At 34.9% G+C, this 16,334-nt stretch overlaps 1 non-coding gene across 1 annotated transcript; it reads left to right on the top strand.

The window, feature by feature from the left end:
- The first annotated feature begins 10,516 nt into the window (after positions 1-10,516).
- Positions 10,517-10,623, top strand: LOC111721814. The gene has a single exon (XR_002770831.1). It is a non-coding gene; the product is annotated as a U6 spliceosomal RNA (small nuclear RNA).
- Positions 10,624-16,334: the final 5,711 nt, after the last annotated feature.

Raw genomic sequence — 16,334 nt, 5'->3', positions numbered from 1 at the left:
TTCCTCATGTTCTCACTTTAAAAAGGCCACCTGAACTTTTATACAAGCTGTGATGAAGTAACAAAAATAGGCTTTACTCTTTCATCTTAAATATCAAATACATGCATACACACACACATGCACACACACAGAGAAAACAAAGAGAAACAATGAATTTCTGAACCTTGACAAAAAGCAGCAGAAGACTGTGATTCCGGAGAGTAGGGGAACAGATATGACAAGCCTTATGAGTGTCCTATTTCACTGCCTTGGGAAAGTTTCCAAACAAAAGCTCAGTGAAAGTTAAGTCCAGATATCCCAGTAGTATTTCAAAATTGAAGAGACAGAATTCAGAGTTCAGGGAGGGAGCTAGAATTTGAGAGAAATCAAGAATAAGGGCAATTATAGATTTTTCTGACATAAAGAAACATCAAGAGAGAGTACTGTGGGGGCGGCGCCTGTGGCTCAAAGGAGTAAGGTGCTGGGTCCATATACCAGAGGTGGCAGGTTCAAACCCGGCCCCAGCAAAAAACTGCAAAAAATAATAATAAAAAAAGAGAGGAGAGTACTGTGCTTCTTGATCACTCCCAGGAGTCTTGCAGTTGAGTCTCCGGGGTTTTCTAAGTCTAAGATTGTATCATTAGCAAAGAGCAAGAGTTTGACCTCCTCTGCCCCCATTTGGACTCCCTTATATTCTTCTCTTGCCTGATTGCATTGGATAGAACTTCCAGCACTATATTGAATAGTATTGGTGATAGAGGACAACCTTGTCTGGTTCTAGTCTTAAGTGGAAAAGATTTCAGTATTACTCCATTCAGTATGTTAGCTGTGATTTTGTCATAGAGGGCTTTAATTGGTTTAGGAAATGTGGCACCTATACCTATTTCCTTAAGTGTTTTTGTTATAAAAGGATGCTGAATTTTATCAGATGCTTTTTCTGCATCTATTGAGAGAATTATATGGTCTTTGTGTTTGTTCCTATTGATATGGTGAATTACATTTATGGATTTGCATATCTGAAACCAGTCTTACATCCCTGGGATGAAGCTTACTTGATCATGATGTATAATTTTTTAACTGTGTAGTTGTAATCTATTAGCTTAGATACCATTGAGTATTTTTGCATCAATATCCATTAGTGAACTTTGTCTGTTTTTCTCCTTTTTAACTGGGTTCTTTCCTGGTTTTGGTATCAGAGTGATGTTTGCTTCATAGAATGTGTTGGGGAAGGTTCCTTCCTTCTCACTGTTTTAAGGAATAGAGTAAAATCTCTTGGTATAAAATCAATGCCCATGAATCAGTAGCCTTTGCATATGCCAATAACAGCCAAGTTGAGAAGCAAAGGACACAATTCCCTTCACATGAGCTTCAAAGAAAATGAAATACCTAGGAATATGCCTAACAAAAGAGGTGAAGTGTAGATGATTGTATATTGATTTTATAATAGTATTGTATATAATCACCCACACTTTCATATGAAAGACAAAACACAATTATAGCCTAGAAAGGAGAGACAAGAAGGGCGAGTGGAGGGGAGGGGTGTGGATGGTGAAGGGACGTTAATCAGTGGGACCTCATCTACTATGCATCTTGCAAGGGTATATGTCAAATTTATGAATAAAAGAGTATAAATGTCTAAACACAACAATTAAATAAGTGAAATGAATGCTATGTTAACCAGTTTGATGTAAACGTTACAAATTTTATATAAAATCAGCACATGGTACCCCATAAATGCTGTAATGTACAGTTATGATCTAACAAAAACAATTCATCAAAGTATAAAATTAAAATGAATGACTTTTATTATTTATTATTTTAATTGTTATTAATTTGTGAAATTATAGATTGTACCTCAATATAGCAAAAAAGAAATGTAGTTTCTGGCTGTTTATCTTACTTGATTCTACTGTTGAAGCATTCAACATTGTTTCTCCATTAAATATTGTAATAAAGGATTATTTTCCTAATAAAAAAGAGGTGAAGAATCCTACAAAGATAATTATGAAGCCCTAAGAAAAGAAATAATAGAAGACATTAACAAATGGAAGAACATACCGTGCTCTTCTCTGGGAAAAAATCAACATTGTTAAAATGTCTACACTATCAAAAGCAATCTACAGATTCAATGCAGTCCCCATTAAAACACCTACAGCATACTTCGAATGAATAGATAAATTAGTTCTTCGTTTGGTATAGAACCATAAAAATAACCCATATAGCCAAGGGCTATTCTTGGTAAAACAAAAACAAAAACAAAAAACCATACAAACCTAGAAGCATCACTCTACCAGATTTTGTGTTATATTACAAGTCAACAGTAATCACAATAGCATGGTATTGCCATAGAAATAGATACATAGACATAGAGAACTGAATAGAAACCAAGAGATGAAGCCAGTCTCTTATTGCCATCTGATATTTGATAAACCAAACAAAAGCATACACTGGAGTAAAATATCTGTATTCAATAAGTGCTGGGAGAACTGGACAATCACATGTAAAAGACTGAAACTAGACCCACACCTTTCACCATTTACCAAAATGGACTGATAAAGGATAGCAAATTTAAAATGTAAAACATGATAAAAATCCTAGAAGAAAGTAGAGAAAAACTTTTGACAATGTCAGACTGGGGAAAGATTTCATGAAGAAGACTTCGATGGCAATGTCAACACAATAAAAATAAACAAATGTGACTTAAAGTGAAAATGTTGTGCATGTTTAAGGACACAACAATTGCAGCAGATAGACAACCTTCAGAATAGGAAAAAATATTTGTGTATTATAAGTCCAATAAATGGTTGAAAACTAGAATCTACAGAGAACACAAACTAATCAACAAAAAAGATCAAACAGTCCCATCTTACTGGGCAAGAGATATGAACAGAACCTTCTCTGAGGAAGACATATGAATGGCTAAAAAACGTATGAAAAAAATGCTTATTGGTCCTTTTCATCACAGAAGGGAAAATCAAAACCACCCTGAGATATCACCTAACCCCAATGAGCATAGCCCACATCACAAAGTTGTAGATGTGGAGACAAGGGAACACTTTTACATTGTGGGTTAGACTGCAACTAGTACAACCTCTTTATAAAGAAGTATGGAGAATTCTAAAATAACTCAAATTAGACCTCTAATTTGATCCCACAATCCCATTATGGGGCATCTATCCAGAAGAAAAAGAAATCATTTTATCATAAGGACATTTGCACAAGATTGCTTATCACAGCTGAATTTACAATTGCAAAAATGTGGAAGCAACCGAAATACTCACCAACCCAGGAATGGGTTAATAAACTATGTTATATTAATACCATGGAATACTATTCAGCCATAAAAAGATGGAGACTTTACATCTTTTCCATTTATATGATGGAGCTGAAGCACATACATCTTCATAAAGTATCATAAGAATGGAAAAACAAGTATCCAGTGTACTCAGTATTAATATGAAACATGCCCATATTAGATAAAAACTCAATTCAATTGAAGTTGGGGGTAGGGTGAATGGGGAGATGGGAGAATGGAGGAGTTTGGGGAATTGGTGTGCTCCCACCTAATGGGCACAATGTAAGGATATATGGCACACCTCCTGAGTGCAGGACACAACTACAAGAGGGAGTCTACCTAACAAGTGCAAACATTGTAACCTAGTTTTTTGGACCCTCACATTAACCTGAAAAAAAAAAAGAATATAAATTAAAAAGTAACCTCAAAATAATCAAAACCTTTCCTAGTAGCTAAACTATATCCAAGAACAAAGCTGAAACCTAGTAATAAAATTCACAGTATCTGCCATTAAGTGAAAAATTACCAACCATGAAAAGAAAAAGGTAAATTTACAACCCATAGTCCAGTGAAAAAATAAGAGTGAAAAAGAGTGAAAAATAATAGATACATAATTAGTGGGAAAGAATGTTGAAGCAACTGTTATTGTTGCATTCCATTATGTTCAAGAAGATAGAAGGAAGCACAAGTGGAATTAGAGAAAGAATGGAAGACTTTTTAAAAAGATAATTATTGAAATTCCAGAGGCAAAATACAGCATATGAAATGATGACTTTACTAGATAGCTTTAATAACAGATTAGCCACTGCAGAGGTAATGAATTAGTTAACTTGCATACATATAAGTGGAAATTATCTAAAATGAAAAATAGAAAAAATCTTGATAGTGAAAACTCTTGAATGTATCGAGTTGAAGAAAGACTTTATGAAGAAGACGTCAGTGGCAATTGCAACAGCAGCAAAAATAAACAAATGGGACTCAATTAAACACAACAGCTTCTGTACAGCTATGGAGACAACAACCGAAAAAATAGACAATCATCAGAATGGGAAAAGATATTTGTATACTATGAATCAGACAGAAGACTGGTAACTAGGATCTACAGAGAAGTAAAATTAATCAGTATAAAAAGAGCCATAAAAAGAGCCAATTATATCAATGAGCAAGAGACATGAATAGAACCTTCTCCAAAGAAGACAGATGAATGGCTAACAAATATGTGAAAAAATGGCCCCTGCCCCTAATTATCAGAGAAATGAAAATCAAAACCACCCTGTGATATCACCTAATCTCAGTGAGAATGGCCTACTTTATAGAATCTCAAAGTTGTAGAAGCTGACATGGATGTGGAGAGAAAGGAACACTTTTACATTGCTGGTAGGACTGCAAACTAATACAACCTTTTTGGAAGGAAGTATGGAGAATCATCAGAGAACTCAATCTAGGCCTCCCATTTGATCCTGCAATTCTATTATTGGACATCTACCCAGAAGAAGAAAACAATCCTTTTATCATAAGAATATTTGCACTAGACTGTTTATCACAGCTCAATTTACAATCACCAAAATGTGAAAACAACCTAAATGCCCACCAATCAAGGAATGGATTAACAAATTGTGGTATATGTATACCATGGAATATTATTCAACCCCTAAAAAAAGATGGAGGTTATACATCTTTTGTACTAACTTGGGTCGAGTTGTATCACATTGTTTTTAGTAGCACATCATAAGAATGGAGAAGCAATAATCCAATATACTCAATTTTGATATGAGGACAATTGATGACCTAGTACATGGTGGGAGGTGGGGGAATGCAGGAGTGGAGCAAGGAAAGGAGGGAGGGAGTTGAAGGGATAATGGTGTTTGGCACACCTCTTGGGAGAGAAACATATTTATAAGAGGAATTTTACCTAACAAATGCAATTAGTGTAACCTGGTTCTTTGTACCCTCAATAAATCCCCCAAATTAAAAAAAAAAAATACTGGAAAGATTAATGGAGCAACAGTGAGCTCTGAAACAATGAATGTCATTCAACCTAGCATATATATTTTTTGAGTCCCAGAAGTGGGATGTAGAAAAGAAATCTTTTAAAATTAACAGCTGAAAAATTTTTTAAAAATTATGAAAACTATGAACCCACATAGATAAGAACCTCAACAAATTCCAAGAATAAAACAAGATGATGAAAATGGCACCCGGGCATTTCATAATCTAAATGCTGAAATCCAAAGAAAAAGAATCTCAAAAGCAGCCAGAGGGAGAAAAAACTGTATTTTATGTACAAGGGAACAAATATGAGACTGACAAGAGATATCTCATTGAAACAATGCAACACTGAATTGGGAAACAAAAACTGTTGACTTAGTATTCTATCCTTTAAAAATAAAAGCAAATTAAGTCATTTCTACTCATACCAATGGAAAATAAATACATCATCACAAGATATACACTACCAAAATGTTAAAGGAAGTTCTTTAGCAGAAGGAAAATGACAACAAATTAATAGACCTACATAGTGGAAAGAAAAGGACTGGGAATGGTACATAAGTCAGCATAACTGAAAGAACGTTTAAGTTTTAAAAATCACTTTAAAATACTACTGTTTAATTTTTGTAAATAGTTCATTGAAGGTTATATAACATATTTAAAGGGAAAATGTGAAACAATAATAGCACAAAGCTCATTAGTGGAGAAATAGAAGGTTACTATTGTTAGATTTTTATATATCAAGTAGTTTATTATAATAAGTTAACGTGGTAATAAATTAAAGAGGTATACTATGGTCTCCAAAGCAATTATTAAAATAATAAAACAAGTGGTGATGATGCAAAAAATACAAATTTACAAATTAGAATCACAAAAATATATAATACCAAAAAGGGCTGAAAAAGACCAACAAAAGAATGAAGAATGAATGTCACAAATGGAAAACAAATACCAAATTTTAGATTTAAGCCCATCCATATCCTGATCAATATGGTTGCAAATTTTTCTAACTATACTAATTAAAAGACAGACACTATCATATTAGACTTAAACTCAACTACTTATACTTTAACAAATTGCCCATGATAAATACAAAGACATGGTTAAACATAAATAACTTAGCACAATACATCATGAAACACTGATCAAAAGAAACCTGACATCTATTAATATTTAATAAAGAAGTTTTCAGAGAAAGAAATATAATTAGGGATAGAGATGGTCATTCATATTGATAAGGGATCAATTTATTATGAGATAGTGAACATCCTAAATGTTTATGCACTTAATAACAAAGCTCTAAAACATTTGCAACAACTGATAAAAAATAAATGAAAAACAAACAAGTACACAATTACATTAAAAGATTTTAAGACTTCCTCTTAGAAAATGCTAAGACGGGGGAGGAGCAAGACAGTGGACGAGAGGGTTCACTCAGCTGAACTCTCATAGTATTACTGGTAAAAGAAAGAGAACCCAGCCATAGCTGGCAAGGGGACCTTACGCGAGGCATAGCTCCAGGTGCACAGCGAGGAGGTAGTGTACTGGAGACAGTGTGTAATTCAGAGCAGTGGAGATCTGACACACTAGAGACTCTTATACTTTTCTCATCTCTCCCACAAAAATTACTTGTGCAACAGCTAAGATATCCCCTCTTTTTTTTTTTTTATCTTTCTTCTTTTTTTCTTTTTCCCCCTTCTCTCTCTCCTTTATTTGACACAACTGTGTTTTTAATTTCCTTTATCTATTCTTATATTATTGTTATTTTTTCTTTCCTTTTTTTCTATTTTCTCTCTTCACTGAGAGCTGGTTGGCACAGCTGTGATCTGATAGGTAGGTCATGGCAGTAGTCTGGTTCAAGAAAGCCAAGTGATCACGGTCTAGGTCTGGCCCTTCTACATTTGGCCTAAGGAATAAAGTACTGGAAAGACTGCATTGCAAATTTTTTCTATTTTTTTATTCTTAATTTTTCCTTCTTGTTTTTTGTTTATGTCCTTTTTCTTCTTTTCCTATTTTTGGCAGAGGAAGAGTCTGGCTTTTCTCCAGCTGGTAAGGAGCTCCTGATTTTGAGGAATCCACCCTGCCCAGCCCCTCAAAATTCTTGAGTTACAGGCATGGCCTTAGCACTGTGCTGATCAACACCATTTCTTCTATCACTCATTTTCTCTTCCTGTCCTCTGTATCTCCTTTTCTTCATTTTTTTCTTTTGTCCCCCTTCCTTTTTTTTTTCTTTTCTTTTTCTCTTTCTTTTTTCTTTCTTCTTTCTCTCTTTTGATCCTGTTTGTCCCTGCTCACTCTTTACCCTTCTCTTCCTATTGACCTTATACCAAGAGGCCTCTTCAATACATAACTCTGAGACAAGGTAGTTTGAAGCAAAAGAGGAAGTGACAAGGAAAAAGAAGGAGAAGGAGGTGTACAAGAAGAAAAAACACATGGAGGAACCAACAGAAATATTCAAGCAACATAAAAAACAAAAACAGAGGAACTCCCCTAGGGACCACGAGGCACCTACTACAGAAGACTTCACCTAAAAAGAATTAATGAATTTGACAGAAAGGGAATTTAAATTATGGATGTTAAAGACAATAAAGGGAATGGATGAGAAAATGGAAGGACAGAACCAAAAGATGGATGAGAGACATAGAATATAGAGAGGATATTGTGGAGCTTGGAGAAATGAAGGAGACAATCAGGGAATGTAAAGATGCAGTGGAAAATGTCAATAGTGGATTGCACCATGGAGAAGGAAGAACCTCAGAACTAGAGGATAAAGTGTTCAGGTTAACCCAGATAGTTAAAGAGGGAGAGAGAGAGAGAACAGTCACTTAGAGAACTACGAGACTTCATGAAGCATTCAAACATATGAGTATTACTGATCCCAGAAGGGGAAGAGAATTGTCCGAAAGTAATGGAAGCCCTACTGGATACTATCATAAATGAAAACTTCCAAAGTTTTGCTAAAGCTCCCAACACGCTCCTTTTGGATGTAGTGTGTAGAACTCTGGGTCATCTCAACTCAGAGCTTCTCCAAGACACATTGTAATGAACCTGTTCAAAGTCGAGATAAAACAGAATTATGAAAGCATCCAGGAATAAGTGCCAACTGACATACAGGGGCAGAGTCATTAGGATGACAGCAGACATTTCAACTGAAACTTTACAAGTCAGAAGAGAATGGTCATCCACTATGAACAGTCTTGGACAGGACAATTTTCAGCTTAGAATTCAGTATCCTGCTAAGCCAAGCTTCAAAACTGATGGAGAGTGCAGGACTTTTATGGATATACAAACACCAAAGAGTTTCACCACAATAAGACCAGCTCTACAGGAACTACTTGGCCTTATTCTCAGCACTGAAAATCACAGTGGACCAACACTAGAGTGAATACCCAAAAGCTAAAGGTCAAGCCTTGGCTTCCAGAGTTGCACAAGGGATGGAATTTCACAGCAAACTTTCACAGAATGTAATGAATAGAATTCACCACACTTATCATATAAAGACAGTTCATGTCAATGGATTGAATTTCCCACTGAGGAGGCACAAGCTGACTGATGGGATGGAGGGGCAGAGGCCATTCATATGTTGTCTTCAGGAACACACCAGGTTTTGGGTGATAAATCAGGACTCAGGGTTGGTGGATGAAGAACAGTGTTTTAAGCAGATGGAAGTTAGAAGAAAGGAGGGGTTATATTATTGTATCGTCATATCATTCTCAGATACACGTAGATATAAAGCGGCTGAAGTTGAAAAAGACAAAGATGGACACTTCATAGTGGTGGAGGGAACAATGCAACAAGAAGACATTTCAATTTTGAATGTTTGCACACCCAACTTGAATGCTCCTAGATTTATGAAACAGACCTTGAGTGGCCTCAGCAGTGTGGTGTCCCATAGAACGATGCTAGCTGCAGACTTTGTTTGAGAGAGCTGGACAGATCCTCTGGGCAGAGGCTGAACGAGGATACAAAAGACTTAAATGTGACCCTAAAACAAATTGGATTCATGGACATGTACAGAATACACCATCACAAAGTTGAAGAATATGCATTTTTCTCCTCAGCCCATGGAACATCCTCCAAAATAGATCACATCATAGCATATATTCAAACCTTAGCAAAATTAAAAGAATAGAAATTATACCTTGTATCTTTTCAGACCACAAGGCAATAAAGTTGGAACTTGTCTTCAATGAAAATGTTCACCCCCACATAAAGACATGGAAATTAAACAACCTTCTTCTAAATGATAGACTGTTGGGTTCAGGAAGAGATAAAAGTGGAAATTGTAAAATTCCTCAAACATAAAAACAATGAAGACACAAGTCACCAACACCTGTGGGATATAGTAAAGGCAGTCCTAAGAGGGATATTTATCACATTAGATACATACATTTGAAAAAACAGAAAGAGACCACATTAACAAAATCAAGAACCATCTTAGTGGTTCTAAACCTTCCTAATGCCACAGTCCTTTAATATAATTCCTGTGGGTCGTGACCCACAGGTTGAGAACCACTGATCTTATGGAATTGGAGAAAAAAAAAGAACAATCCAATCCTGAATGCAGCAGAAGAAAAAATCACCAAAATTAAATCAGAGAGTAATGAAATTGAAAACAAATAAATGATGCAGAAAATTAACAAAACAAAATGTTGTGGCTCGGGTCCTGTGGCACAGTGGTTACAGTGCCAGCCACATACACTGAGGGTGGTGAGTTTGAACCCTCCCCGTGCCAACTGAAACAACGATGATAACTGCACAAAAAAATAGCTCAGCATTGTGGCAAGGTGCCTGTAGTCCCAGCTACTTAGGAGGCTGAAGCAAGAGAATTTCTTGAGCCTATGAGTTTGAGGTTGCTGTGAGCTGTGGCAGATGCCACAGCACTCTGCCAAGGGCAACATAGTGATACTCTGTCTCAAAAAAAAAAAAAAAAAGCACAAAACATAGGTTTTTAAAAATAAATAAATAAACTTGATAAATCTTTGGCCAGATTAACTAGAAACAAAAAAGCAAAATCTTTAATAACCTCAAACAGAAGCAATAAAGGGGAAATAACAACACATGCTACATACATGCAAGAGATTAACTCTGAATATTATAAGAATTTCTATGCCTAGAAATTTTACAATATGGAGGAAATGGATCAATATTTGGAATGAGTGACCCTCTCCCTAGACTTAATCAAGGAGAAATAGATCCCCTGAACAGACCAATTTTAAGCAATGAGATCAAAGACACAATAAAAATATCTCCATGCTTGCTTTGTCAGCATGTATACTAAAATTGGAATGATACAGAGAAGATTAGCATGGCCCTTGCACAAGGATTACATGCAAATTTGTGAAGCATTCTATATTAAAAAAAAAATCTCCCAACAAAAAAATACCCTGGTCCAGATGGATTCACCCCAGCATTCTATTAAATGTTCAAAGAAGAGCTTACACCCATACTGTAAAATTATTCCAAAAACATGAGAAGGAAGAAATTTACCTCAACAGGTTTCATGAAGCAAATGTCACTCTGATAACAAAATCAGGAAAAGACACAAGTAAAAAGGAGAACTTAAGACCAAGTTCACTAATAAATATAGATACAAAGACTCTCAATAAAATCATAGCCAATAGATTACAGCTTCTCATTAAGAAAATAATATGCCACGATCAGGTAGGTTTCATCTCAGGGATACAAGGCTGGTTTAATCTATGTAAGGCTATTAACATAATTCACCATATCAACAGAAGCAAAAAAAAAATAAAGATGATATGATCCTCTCAATTGATGCAGAATGAACATTGAATACGAATAAGCATTCTTTTCTAATTAGAACACAAGAATATAGGCATAGGTGGAACATTTCTTAAACTGATCAAAGCTATTTATGACAAACTCACAGCTAATATGTTACTGAATGGAGTAAAACTGAAAGCTTTTCCACTTAGAACTGGAACCAGACAAGGTTGTCCTCCATCACCACTTCTATTCAACATAGTGCTAGAAGTTCTAGCCAACATAGTCAGGGAAGAGAAGGAAATAAAGGGCATCCTAATGGGGGCAGCAGAGGTCAAACTCTTGCTCTTTGCTGATGATGTGATCTTAGAGAACCCCAAATACTCAACTGAAAGACTCCTGGAAGTGATCAAAAAATAGGGTAATGTCTCAAGATATAAAATTAATGACCAGAAATCAGTAGCATTTGTATAAACCAATAACAAGCAATTTGAGAAGCTAACAAAGGACACAATTCCCTTGACAGTTGCTTTAAAAAAAATGAAATATCTAGGAATATACCTAACAAAAGAGGTGAAGGAACTCTATAAAAAAATTATGAAACCCTAAAAAAAGAAATGGGAGAAAATATTAACAAATGGAAGAACATATCATGCTCTTCTCTAGGAAAAATCAACATTCTTAAAATGTCTATACATCCTCCAAATCTATAGATTCAGTGCAATTCCCATTAATCTACCAACATCATACTTTCAAGATTTGGAAAAAAAAATTCTTCTTGGGCAGCACCTGTGGCTCAAAGGAGTAGGGAGCTAGCCCAATATGCCGGAGGTGGTGGGTTCAAACCCAGCCCCAGCAAAAACTGCAAAAAAAAAAAAAAATAATAATAATAATAAATAAATAAAATCTTCTTTTTGTATGGAACCTGTAAAAATCTCACATGACAAGGCAATTCTTAGTTATAAAAACAAAGCCAGGGCATTAGCCTACCAGGCTTTAGTCTATACTACAAGGCCATAGTAATCAAAACAGCATGGTATTGGCACAAATATAGACATTGACATTTAGAACCAAATAGAAAACCATGAGATGAAGCTAACATCTACAACCACCTGACCTTTAATAAACCAAACAAGAACATACACTAGGGAAATGAATCCCTATTCAATAAATGGTGTTTGAAGAACTGGATAACCACATGTAAAAGACTAAAACTGGATCCATACCTTTCACTACTAACAAAAATTGATAAAAGATGGATAAAAGATTTAAATCTAAGGCATGAAACAATAAAATCTTTAAAGATAGTGTAGGGAAAACACTTGAAGATATAAGCCTGGGGAAAGATTTTATGAAGACTTCCATGGCATTTGCAACAAAAACAAAAATAAACAAATGGGACTTAAACTGAATAGCTTCTGTACAGCTCAAGAGACAACAACCAAAGCAAATAGACAACCTTCAGAATGAATTGCCCCAAAGCTTGATAATTAGGATCTACAGAGAACTTAAATTAATCAGAAAAAAAAAGAGCTAACAGTCCTGTGTATAACTGGGTAAAAGACATGAATAGAACCTTCTCTAAAGAAGAAAGACAAATGGATAACACATATATGAAAAAATGCTCATTGTCCCTATTCATAAGAGGAAAGCAAATCAAAACCACCTTGTGATTTCACCTAATCCTAGTGAGAATAACCCACTCATAAAGTTTCAAAGTTGCAGATGCTGGCATGAAAGTGGAGAGAAGGGAACATTTTCACATTTCTGGTGGGAATGAAAATTAATACAATATTTTGGAAGGAAGTATGGAGAACCCTCAAAGAACTCAAATTAGACCTATTTGATTTCATTACTGGACATCTACCCAGAAGAAGAAAATTATTTTATCATAAGGATATTTGCACTAGACTGCTAATCTCAGCTCAATTTACAATCACCAAAATGTAGAAACAACCTAAATGCCCTCCAATCCAGGAATGGATTAACAAATTGTGGTATATGTATACCATGGAATATTATTCAGCCACTAAAAAGATGAGGACCATACATCTTTTGTACTAACTTGGGTGGAATTGTATCACATTCTTTTTTGTAAAGCATCACAAGAATGCAGAAGCAAGAATCCAATGTATCCAATTCTAATATGAAAGCAGTAGATGATCTAATACATGGTAGGGAGTAGGGGAATGAGGGAGTGTGGAGAGGACAAAAGGGAGGTGTTTGAGGGTTATGATGTATTGCACACCTCTTGTGGCCAGAAACAATTATAAGAGAGAATTTACCTAATGTGTAGTCAGTGTACCCTGATTCTTTATATCCTCAATGAATCCCAAACAATGAAAAAAAAAGTGCTAAAACCAGTAGGAAGAAAACTGTTAAAGACTTTGAACAATATTTTCAGTCCATTTGACCTAATTGAATAGTATTATTTCTCCAAACAGCAACAGAATACACATTATTCTCCACTATAGTGGGCTATAAAACAAATTGTTCAAAAGTTAAAAAGTTAAAATGATATAAATGATATTTTCTGATCATAATATAATTAACTGAAAATAAATAAAAATCTTCAAAATTTTCAAACCTTTGGAAACTAAACTATACACTTGTAAATAATCAATGAGTCAAAGACAACCACAAGAAAGTACTTTTAATTAGTAAAAATAAAATAAAAACATTAAAATAATAAAATGCAGTTAAATCATTGTTTAAATTATAATTTATAGCATTAAAACTTGGAGTGTGTCAATGAAAAGCTTAAGAATCTCCTACTTATGTGCCACCTTAATAAACTATTCCTAGAAGAGTATATTACTCCCACAGGAAGAAAAAAGAAAAAAAAATAGGAGCACTAGTAGAAATAAATGAAATAGAAAACGGAAAAGCAATAAAAAATACACCAAAAGCAGAATCGGGATCTTTGAGAAAGAAAGAGTGAGAAGACACAAATTACCAATGTTGGTAAATGAGAAAGAAGATATCACAACAGAATGTACAGACATTAAAAATTATCCTGAGAAAATTTTAACATTACACCTATAAATTCAACAACTTAAAGAAAATGGACCAATTGCTTAAAGATGGAAAATACTAAAATTTGTTATTGTGGTTCTTCACTAGTAAATTTTACAAAACATTTAAGAATGAAGTATTATAAATTCTACATAAACTGTTTCAGGAAATAGAAGTCAAGATAGTATTTTACAAGTTATTTGAGCACTATATCTTAGGTATTGTTCTATATGCTGGTTAATAAAAAAAGATGAAAATTGGGTTCTTGTCCTCCAGGACTTCATTGTATGTGGGATGAAGTTAAGGAACACTATTTCCCTCTGCCATAAACTTAGTTTTGTACAATTGGTTAAGAAAGACCAAAACAGATTATTCTGCATTGCATAGCGAGTTGAAGATAAAACACTTTCTAGAAAGTAACACTTACTAGAAAGTAACCCCAAATGGAAATTATAGAGCTGAAAAATTAAATATACAAAAAATGTAAATGTCACCATATAAGCTCAATAACAGAAGGGTGATGACAAAGGAGTCAGTGAATTTTAACATAACTTAATATAAATTATTCAATCTGAAAAACAGGAGAAAAAAGATAGAAAAATATGAAAAGAGCCTCAGGACCTGTGGGATAATAAAATAAGTTGAAGATTCATATGACTGATGTTCCAGAGGCACAGAAGAAAGATAGGCATAAAAAATGTTTAAGAAATATTGGCTGGAAATTACCCAAATTTGGTGAAAGAAAAAAAAAATACAGATTCAAGAAGATCAAGGAACTTGAAATGAGATGAATTCAAAGAAAACCAGGCTCAGACATACCACAATAAAACTTTTGAAAATCAAAGATAAGAAAATTTTGAAAACAGCTAGAAAAAACAGCCTGCTCATAGGGGAACAGAAATTTGAATGACTAACAGGTTTCTCATGAGAAATCATGAAGAACAAGGACAATAGAAAAACACCTTTAATATGTTGGGGGAATGAAAAGAATTGTGAACCCAGAATGCTATAGCCAGTGAAAGTATATATCAAGAATTATGATGAAATAAAGACATTCCCAGATAAAAGATAACTAAGAGAGTTTTTCACCAACAAATCTTTTCTTTAAAATGTTAAAGTTCTTCAGGATGAATAGAAATAATACAGAAGAATATTTTGAAGTTCAGGGAAGATGCCAGACTAGAGTCATCTACTTTCCTGCCACTTGTGATGAGATCAGGCAGGGAGGATTCCAACTTCTGTCTGGGGGGGCTCTACCTAGAAATATCACTTTGGGGAACAGGGAGGCAACAGGAGACTCCAGGAGCCATCAAAGAGGTTGGGAGCAGTGGAGAAGGAGCACAGAAGGCAAGTGTTTACATGCTGGCAGAAGCTGGCTGGTTTGGTGGTGGATTTCAGACACAGAAAGTCTTCCTTGCAGGCTTTTTTTTTTTTTTCTTGGACTCGGGCACTTGATGTAGTTACTTTAGGAAAGGTTGGGTGAGTAAGTGATCTTAAACAGTGCCAAGAGGCTGGGATTGAACATAGCTCAGGTGGAGCATAGGTCTCGCCATTGAGCTGCGTGCTGGGTGCAGCCACGGTGGAAGAGCTGCCTGGGAGGAACAGCCTGATGTGCCCTACTGCAAGTCTGGTTCTACCATGTCTGTTGAGCTGGGCAGCCATTCATGGGGAGACTTGAGCTGAATCTGCTCTCCTGGGAAAGCCACTGCATAGCCAAGTGGCACTGTTTGGAAAAGTCAAGGTATCTATTACTTAGGTTGATGAGAGCTTCAGGCTCCCAAACCTGCAGGAACTAAAGGCAAAGAAATCAGGAATATGGGACCAGGTTGCCTCAGCAAGATAGTGATTTCCAGCTCCGGTCTTATACAGCAACAGTGATTAGCATCTCATACCCACCAGAACATCACCTGCTCTTCAGGCTATATATATAAGATATATATATATCTTTTCTGAAAAATTTTCCCCATAGATTTTTCTTGTTTTTTTTTTTAATTTACAATTTTTAATTGTTTCTTTCCTCAATAGCAAGGAATCCATTTTTGATACAGTTTTTCTGCTCCTTTTATTATTTTATCCAGTTTTTTTCCCTTAAGGATTTTGTTTTTTGTTTGTTTTGTTTTCTTGTATTTTTAGTTTTCTATTTTTACTTTCTTGAATGATTAGGCCTCCATTTTTACTATGGTTGTTTTACATCTTTTGTTCTTTTTTTCCTTTCCATTTCTCTTCTTTTTTCTGTATTTGTAAATATTTCTCTACTTTCCCAAATAAGTTTCTCAAATGACAACTAAGATATACCCATTTTTTACATCGTATACAATTTTATTTTCAA

Source organism: Otolemur garnettii, unplaced genomic scaffold (genome assembly GCF_000181295.1).
Source record: "Otolemur garnettii isolate 467f Iridium unplaced genomic scaffold, OtoGar3 scaffold00186, whole genome shotgun sequence".
Taxonomy (NCBI): domain Eukaryota; kingdom Metazoa; phylum Chordata; class Mammalia; order Primates; family Galagidae; genus Otolemur; species Otolemur garnettii.
The sequence above is the reverse complement of the archived record's forward strand: the minus strand, read 5'-3'. Positions and strand labels throughout refer to the sequence as shown.